A 9,534-nucleotide genomic window follows, 5' to 3' on the forward strand; every position below is an offset into this window, starting at 1 on the left:
GGTCCAACAGACGAGAGCATTCCAATATAATTTCTCACATGTTATATAGTATTTGCGTGTATACATTTTACACTGACTCAACATCCCAAAAGTATCCAAAAAACAATTAAGAAAATGGAAAAGAAAAGCCAAAAAGGTACACGAATAGAAGAAAAACATGAAGCATTGTCCCTCTATGAAAAGACGAAATGGCTTCAGATTTCGGCCCAAAACATGACTATATACACAACAGAAAAAAAAACAAGAGCACGAATCTTGGAGCTGAAATCCAATTGACTGACCCAAATTTATTTTCAGACGACTTACATGTAGCTAAAGTGTATCTTATTACCTAAGAAAGTGATCCTCACTAATTTATTTATCTCAAGATGCAAACATGTCACATCGCCATACGATTATGGGTAGGATAATGCCAACCTCAACAAGCAACCTTGCATGAGAAAAGACCCACCACTACATACAACCATGCATGAGAAAATATTTTTCATTCTATTGTTCTACTTTTAATTAATAAACATTTTATCGATATACATAATTAAATATAATAAGTCATATGTATTTTCAATTTCGGTTCATGTGTTATTAATGTAAATATTTATATTCCGCATAATCAAATTTCGTTGGAATATATTGCAATCGATTCCTGCAGCAACGAGGCGGAGTATCATATAGTTAACAATGATATATGAGACCATACATGCTGTAACTCTTCAGACAGCCATATTTTATTTCGCGCACATGCTTGCTTCAGATTGCAATAGACATGTACTTTCTCCATTCACTGTATCACAGAAAATGGTACAGTGCACGTATAGTGGACGCTTAGGCACAAAGCATCAACCAAAGACTGCGGTAATGATTAATTATTAATTAATGGAGCATATGTTTTCCTCTCGTGCCTGGCGGCTGGAACCCTAGCCGCCGCCAGGAGAGGCCAGTTTTCTAGCGCCATCCTCCATCGGCGACCTCGGCCGTCGGTGATGAGGGGGGCCACCGGATCCACGCGTGTTGATCATTTTTACTCCCTCGTAGTCTAGGTTTTTAGGTTGTTCATCGTCTTGGCTTCGGCGACGACGATGACGGCTTTGAATAAAGATTCGTTGGATCTTTCCCTGACGAGGCCATCGGTTCTATGGTTGGGGATGGATTTGGAAACCAGTCTGTTCAAGTAAGGATGGCGTGGCGGCGGCGGCATCCTAGTGGTGGGCCTATGTCCTCGGGCTCCGCCATTGTGATGGTGTTTGCTCCAGCGTCGGCGCGAAGCTTGGGAGTTAGTCAAGGAGCGGACGCAGATTATTGTTTGCATCGACGACATCTGGAAGACGGAACGTGTGCTGGTTTTGTTGGTCGTGGATGGCAGGTATGGTTTCCTCCTTCTGCGTCTTAGTTCAATAGTTCGCAAAAAAAAGTCTTAGTTCAATGGCAAGGGCTTCACTTTTGATGAGCCACCTTGAAGGTCCGCAAAGCTGCATATTAGCGATGGAGCCGCGTCAAGCTCGAGTGAGGAGGTGACCCGTCATTCTTTTCTTCGTTGGCTACTATGGTGGTGCCGGAGGCAGGTGACGGGCGTTGATGTCAAGCTTAGAGATGTTCTGGTATCTTTTTAGTTTTGTCATATCGGCCCTTACGTGACTTGTATTTTGATCTTTATGATATGAATAAGATATGTATATCTTGCAAAAATAACTACGGTAATACCAACGGCTTCAACGCAAGATACAATCCAATAAAATCTACCTTTTTTACGTGTGCATTGCTTGACTGGATTAGCTTAGAAATCTCCGAGATCGGATTGCATGTGTCATGAACAATACGGCATCATTAGCTCCGGTCATCTTAGTGTTGTTGTTGTCGCCTTGTCGGCAGCACTCTGTCTAAGCACTCTTTCAGACAAGTTGTTCCAATATACAATATTTTGCCCTTCGTTGAACGTGCATGTTTTCTGATCTTCTTGTTTATTTATTTTGGTCCCGAGTGCCATTTGGTTGCAGAAATTCTTCAAGAAACACTTAGGCATTGGACCAAGCTTCACGGCCATGCCATCCCAAAGCCACTCCCTCCTCGATCGGCCCTTACAAAAGCCGCCATGATCGCTAGATCTCGTGCCATCCCACGTAGCTACCACGGCAGCGACTTCAACGCTACATGCAATAACATAAAACCTGGGCCAAGTCGTGAACATGTCTCACGCAGCAGGGCTTTCTTATTTTGCTAAGTACTGAACCAACAAAGCTAAATAAACTGCTACGGGATTAAGTGTGCATCAGGGAGCTGCCGGCGTGCAGTGTCGTTATGGACGCGCTGCGGTCATGTGATTTGCAACCGCGCCATATACCCCCAGCCCCAGCGGCGGCATAGTCCCCAATCCTCCATGATCTCGTGGCCCTCCCTTCTTTCCAGGCTGCTGACCAACTGCCAGCCCCAGCTGCGGCATAGTCCCTAATCCTCCATGGACATCTCGTGGCCCTCCCCCCTTTCCAGGCTGCTGACCAACTGCATATGCATTGATGCCATCGGTCGCAAATTGTTAAACGTAAATACACACAAGTAGCCCTAGCTAGCTAGAACGAACATGGACTTGAAAAATGCTAGGAAGGATCGTACGCGTGGTTACATACTACCTTCGTATGGAGGCATCATATGGATCTGCTTGTTACCCGTGAGCATCGGAGGAGGCAACTTTGGTTTGCGGACCCCTAGCCGCCGCCCCTCCATAGTCTCCTCTCCAACTGCCAAGCATCGCAAATTAACAAACATAAATACACACAATGTCTAGGAAACTGAGGAAAGGATGTACATGTGGTTGCGAACGTGTGATACATACCTTTGTCGGCGGCAGAGCTTGGCACCAGCACGGAGCAACAGCAGCATACGATGGCCAGGATTACCATGGTGCGTGTGAGCGAGGAGGAAGAAGACAGCTTCATGGTCTAGGATCCTAAGTGGCCGGCTAACTTCTTTGTTCTCTCTTTTGCGGCCGGTTTACTCACTCTTAAGTACTAAAAGCGGCAATCATACTTGCGATTACTCTTGCGTCAAGTGGAAGTGGCATTAACCTAGTCTAATCACGTTCTTCTATACTCCATTGAACAAGTCTAGGTACGATGTCCCAGGTCAAGTGCTCAAAGTCGTCTCTCTAGTCTCCACTCTTGTGTCCAATGTTAGCCCCTTCAGCCCAGCGCCAAGTTTGTCAAGTATCCCTCGGCCCTCGCCAGTCGAGCCTAGTCGTGACTTAAACACGTGCGTTAGGCTCGTAGGGGCAGTCGCCGAGTTTATGATCTCATTAAGCAAATTGGTTACAGATAAAACCTAGTGCTTGGAACGAGTACAAGAGTAAGCAACCCGTCAATACTGTGAATAGGACCGTGTGGAACACTGAACTTGTGCCCATAACTTGCTATGAAGAAGACGTGGGCTGAACGTCATGATCAATTCAGATGCCTGGGCAGGATCAGTAATGGGACAGGTTTATCTCGAAGAACTAGTTTCATCTGACAGGTTTAAGAAAGACCTCTGAACTTGTGCCAATAACTTGCTATATGAAGCAAAAGATCTTCGGTTACCAAAGGACGAATGAAAGCAGTCGAGTTTCATCTGACAGGTTTAAGAAGGACTAGCCAGAACTCCAAATCAAATTATATTGGTTGGTTTATCTCGTCAGCTATCTTTTGCTTCAGTTGATCATGGAGTCATGTACTGTTTCATCAAAGGGCCGAAAAATCAAGGGATGTCAAAAAACTAAGTCAAATTAACTTGATTGGTTTGTTTTCGGTTGTAGGATAATTGCTCGAGGGCGAGGCATCACAATTGAGCTCTTAACTTACACTAATTTTCCAGCTCCTCAAATAGATATACTAGATGGAACAAGCATTTGTTGTAAATTGCAATTGATATTCAACCGTAATGACTTTGCCCTGCCAACATTGTTCGTATGTTACAACAAACTTCCTTAATGACAATAAAACGTACCGTAAGCGGCAGTGGCAATTATATGTGTTAGTTGCAGGGTCAGCTGACCCCACAACTGTTTTGATCACACCCTTAGCTTCACTCATGTTTGTGCAAACAATTAGGATATTTTGAGAGTTAGTGCACTTGAACCACTGCATTTTTGTGCTGGTACGGCCACTAGTAAAAAGTAAAAAGGACAGGAGCTCCGGTGTTCATGTTAATATTAATGTTTGGTAACTCAACTTCAATCATATAGAAAGAACAAGATTTTTTTTTGAAACTATAGAAAAGACAAGAATTAATAAGAAGCACATGTTATAAAGTTTCGAATGACATGTAGGTACGCTATAAAATCAACATCGCTACCACACATAGTCACCACTTATTTCTCCCTAATTTTCCTCCCGTCGAGTGCACCTTCTTGCAAGCTCCACTTCCTCATCACCTTCTGCACCACTGAGGTAGTCGGACAAGGCACACCGAGCATAACTCGATTCAAGACCCAACATTTTTTCAGCGGAACATTGTTCGTCTGGTTCCACAGTCCCGTCTCTGGTGTTAATGACAAGCATCCATGCAATCGAGTGGAGGATGCGCGGTTTAGACATGATGTAGGCAACATCGTCGTCACATGAGCCCAAAGTGGGCCCATCGTTGATCACCTTGTCCCAGCCCAACCTCTTGCCACCTGATACCTTAGGGAAACATGATTCAGTGACGAGCACATTATCAGCCTTGACAATGGACCTCTTACGCCAATTCTTTGAGCCGATCTCCCTGCTCCATGTGGTGGCCGTCCAACATTGGCCAATGACCCCATTCTCATTACAGGTATCACTACACCGACAAGATTTTAGCTTGACGAATCTGATCACACCATTGCTTATAACGACATCACGGATTGGTCATGTAGAGATAGTGTTGACCTCCATGGCTTCCATGCCAACCCACAGATCATGGGGGATTGGAACATGCCATTGTATCAAACGCATGATCGGATTCCTATCGATCACATTGCGTAGCAGAATGCCCCACCAACGATCCGCCTAGCCGAGTGTCCGCCTTCCGACGAAGATCACTATGTTGCCTTCGTGGCACATAACCTAATTATTATGGTACATCTTGGTGCTTTGTGGGTCCCTCATGGCTCCGTATGACCTTATTCCACTTCTATAAATTCTCAAATATTGGGAAACCAGCAGAGAGCCACCCGAAACACTTTCTCGGCCGCAAGCCTCTGTTCTTCCGCGATGCCATCTGAAGGCTTTTTCCGGTACTCTGCCGGAGGGGGAATCGATCACATAGGGTTTCTACATCATCCTTGCTGCAAAGAAACCCTAAGAAAACCTAGAAGGAAAACCAGCTGAAAAGATGGAAAGGGTAACCGGCAAAAAAACCAGGCGGAAATTGGGCGGGAAAAATGTACTCATCGGGAGGATACACTACAAGAAATATGTCAACTTATGACCTTCTGTCAGTGACCCTCGAAGAATTGGTCATAAATTTATGACCATTTTAGACCAATTGGTCAAAAGTTGTTCAGGGGGCTCCAAACCCTAAACCATTGCGACCATTTTGGTCAGAAAGGTCGTAATTTCCTTACACTAAATGGTCATAAAGCAAACAGTGCTAGTTCGCTGCCTTATTTCTAGTTGTTAATGACCAATATAGATGGTCATAGCCTTGTAGATTGTGGTGGGTTGTGATGACTAGGCGCCATCTCATCAGTTTTGCCTATGTGGCATGTCCATGTGGCAGTTTTTGCCGTAGGTTGTGAAGCAACCTATATTTCTATCATTCCCAAAATTCCCAAAAAATCTCATAAATTCTTTGGGGGCATATCTTCATCAAATATGTAAAAATCCTTCCTTGCCTAGTTCAAAACTAATTCAACAATATTCATTTTCCTATTCTGTTCACAACAACACTTTATGAAGGAAGTGCTATTTTTATATTCTTGATTGCCCTCGGAATTTTTGGGCACTCTTTCCTATCCAAATCATTACCGCATGACAAAATTCAGCTCCATTTGCCTAGCAAATCTTCCTCGGCAAATTTCCAAAGTTTTTGTCCACCTAGAAGCATTGTGAAGGAAGTACATTTTTTATATCTCTAAATGACATGAAATTTATACAGTTCCTTCATATGCGCAAATTATCACCCTCCTCCAAATTGTAGCTCAGTCAAATCATCTATGTGAGCCCAGGTTCAATTTATATTTTATGGCCAAATTGGCACGTTGCGAAGCAAGTGTTATATAGACCCCTCCTATTGCCCTCAAACTTTTCGGACACTCTTATCATTGCAACATGATAACATTCAGATCAATTTTCCTAGTAAATCTTTCTCAGGAAATTTCCAAAGTTTCTACCTCGAGAGAAGCTTTGTGAAGTAATTACTAGCTAGGCTTACCCAAATGATCTGAAAATTTACCAGCGCATGACCATACCTATGTAACTTACCTACACCAATTTTTAGCTTATTTCATTCATCCAATCTCTCTCACTAGTTTTCCCAAGTTTTTGTCCATAGAAGAGCATTGTGAAGGAAGTACTACTTTGGCATGTCAAAATGATATCAATTTTCTACAATGCTTTCCTATGCCCAAATAACCATCCTCCACCAAATTTCAGCTCAATCCATTCATTATTTTGAGCCCAGCTTCAACATTCATATTTTTGTCCAGTGTGGTACTTTGCAAAGCAAGTACCACCTAGGATCCTCCTTTTGAGCTGAAAATTTGTGAATACATTCTACTTAGTAGATGATCATCCTCGGCCAAAACTCACGCCCATTGGCCATGTGCATTTCCCGTACCACTAATCAAACACTTGGCTGCTTATTCATGTTTGAGCATCGATCGGTCTCCTCGTGAGAACCTTATGTTGTAATTTTCTTCCTACCACCTACCTGGGGAGTGCCCAACCCACTAGACATGCCTATGCCGCCCAGAACACATGGCAATGCCAGGGTCACGCGGTGACCACGCGGCGGGCATGCGAGTTTACGCGCTCTAGAGTTGGGGCCCTCGGCCACCGCCCAAACCTCGACGTATCGCCACCAAACCATGTATTTATTCTTAAATAGGTACTTATGTACCTAGAAATGATTTTTGGAAAAAATAAATAGCAAACTATGAGACAGCTGCAGTTCAAATTTGACCCGCTTCCTACTGAATCGGCGAAAATTTGTCTTTTTCACGAGAGGTGGATCAAAACTTTTTACACCCAACCATTTTTTCAATTGTGCATTAAATATGGCCTAGTATTTTAGAAAAATGATTTGGTCCTATTTTGCAACAATTATTTGGGAGGTCCTTCATAAAAAAACATCCTTTTGGGCATTCGAAAAATGGAAAATGGTTTTTTCGTCCAAAGAAAATGAAAACTTCCTTAGGCAACATTGTTTGCCATTCCAATATGCACCCTTGTGTAGAATATGAGATCATTTGAACAAACTATGCAATGAATGTGGCCATAAGATTGATCATTTGGCTTGAAAGCCATTGATCTCCACACGTGATAGCTCATTTCTAAGAACACTTTTTTAAAATAATTGTCTTATTACAAGTTTGTTATTTTTCCTGGTAACCTGGCCACATATAATGACACAATGCGAAGGTTTCCCAATTTTTTGATTTTTTTTGAATTTTTTATGCCCGTTTCAAAATGCGGTCAAAACGGCGGGAATGACCGTTCCTAGCTAGTGGTTAAATCTTGGAATTTTTTTGGTTTTTATATGATTACATAGGTACTTATGTACCTAGAAATAATTTTTGGAAAAAATAAATAGCAAACTATGAGGCAGCTGCAGTTCAAATTTGACCCGCTTCCAGCTGAATCGGCGGAAATTTGTCTTTTTCACGAGAGGTGGATCAAAACTTTTTACACCCAACCATTTTGTCAATTGTGCATTAAATATGGCCTAGTATTTTATAAAAAAGATTTGGTCCAATTTTGCAACAATTATTTGGGAGGTCCTTCACAAAAAAACCTCCTTTTGGGCACTCGAAAAATGGAAAATGGTTTTTTCGACCAAAGAAAATGAAAACTTCCTTAAGCAACATTGTTTGCCATCCCAATATGCACCCTTGTGCACAATATGATATCATTTGAACAAACTATGCCATGAATGTGGCCATAAGATTGATCATTTGGCTTGAAAGCCATTGATCTCCACACGTGATAGCTCGTTTCTGAGAACACTTTTTTAAAATAATTGTCGTATTACAAGTTTGTTATTTTTCCTGGGAACTTGGCCACATATAATGACACAATGCGAAGGTTTCCCAAATTTTTGATTTTTTTGAATTTTTTATGCCCGTTTCAAAATGCGGTTAAAACGGCGGGAATGACCGTTCCTAGCTAGTGGTTAAATCTTGGAATTTTTTTGGTGTTTCTATGATTAAGTAGATACTTATGTACCTAGAAATGATTTTTGGAAAAAATAAATAGCAAACTATGAGACAGCTGCAGTTCAAATTTGACCCGCTTCGAGCTCAATCGGCGGAAATTTATCTTTTTCACGAGAGGTGGATCAAAACTTTTTACACCCAACCATTTGATCAATTGTGCATTAAATATGGCCTAGTATTTTATAATAATGATTTCGTCCAATTTTGCAACAATTATTTGGGAGGTCCTTCACAAAAAAACCTCCTTTTAGGCACTCGAAAAATGGAAAATGGTTTTTTCGTCCAAAGAAAATGAAAACTTCCTTTAGCAACATTGTTTGCAATTCCAATATGCACCCTTGTGCACAATATGATATCATTTGAACAAACTATGCCATGAATGTGGCCATAAGATTGATCATTTGGCTTGAAAGCCATTGATCTCCACACGTGATAGCTCGTTTCTGAGAACACTTTTTTAAAATAATTGTCGTATTACAAGTTTGTTATTTTTCCTGGGAACTTGGCCACATATAATGACACAATGCGAAGGTTTCCCAATTTTTTGAATTTTTTTGAATTTTTTATGCCCGTTTCAAAATGCGATCAAAACGGCGGGAATGACCGTTCCTAGCTAGTGGTTAAATCTTGGAATTTTTTTGGTGTTTCTATGATTAAGTAGATACTTATGTACCTAGAAATGATTTTTGGAAAAAATAAATAGCAAACTATGAGGCAGCTGCAGTTCAAATTTGACCCGCTTCCTACTGAATCGGCGAAAATTTGTCTTTTTCACGAGAGGTGGATCAAAACTGTTTACACCCAACCATTTTGTCAATTGTGCATTAAATATGGCCTAGTATTTTATAATAATGATTTGGTCCAATTTTGCAACAATTATTTGGAAGGTCCTTCACAAAAAAAACCTCCTTTTAGGCACTCGAAAAATGGAAAATGGTTTTTTCGTCCAAAGAAAATGAAAACTGCCTTAAGCAACATTGTTTGCAATTCCAATATGCACCCTTGTGCACAATATGATATCATTTGAACAAACTATGCCATGAATGTGGCCATAAGATTGATCATTTGGCTTGAAAGCCATTGATCTCCACACGTGATAGCTCGTTTCTGAGAACACTTTTTTAAAATAATTGTCGTATTACAAGTTTGTTATTTTTCCTGTGAACTTG

At 41.5% G+C, this 9,534-nt stretch overlaps 1 pseudogene; it reads left to right on the forward strand.

The window, feature by feature from the left end:
- LOC119271783 overlaps nucleotides 1-9,534 on the forward strand; it is an 87,771-nt pseudogene that overhangs the window by 62,549 nt on the left and 15,688 nt on the right.

Source organism: Triticum dicoccoides, chromosome 3A, assembly GCF_002162155.2.
Source record: "Triticum dicoccoides isolate Atlit2015 ecotype Zavitan chromosome 3A, WEW_v2.0, whole genome shotgun sequence".
NCBI lineage: Eukaryota > Viridiplantae > Streptophyta > Magnoliopsida > Poales > Poaceae > Triticum > Triticum dicoccoides.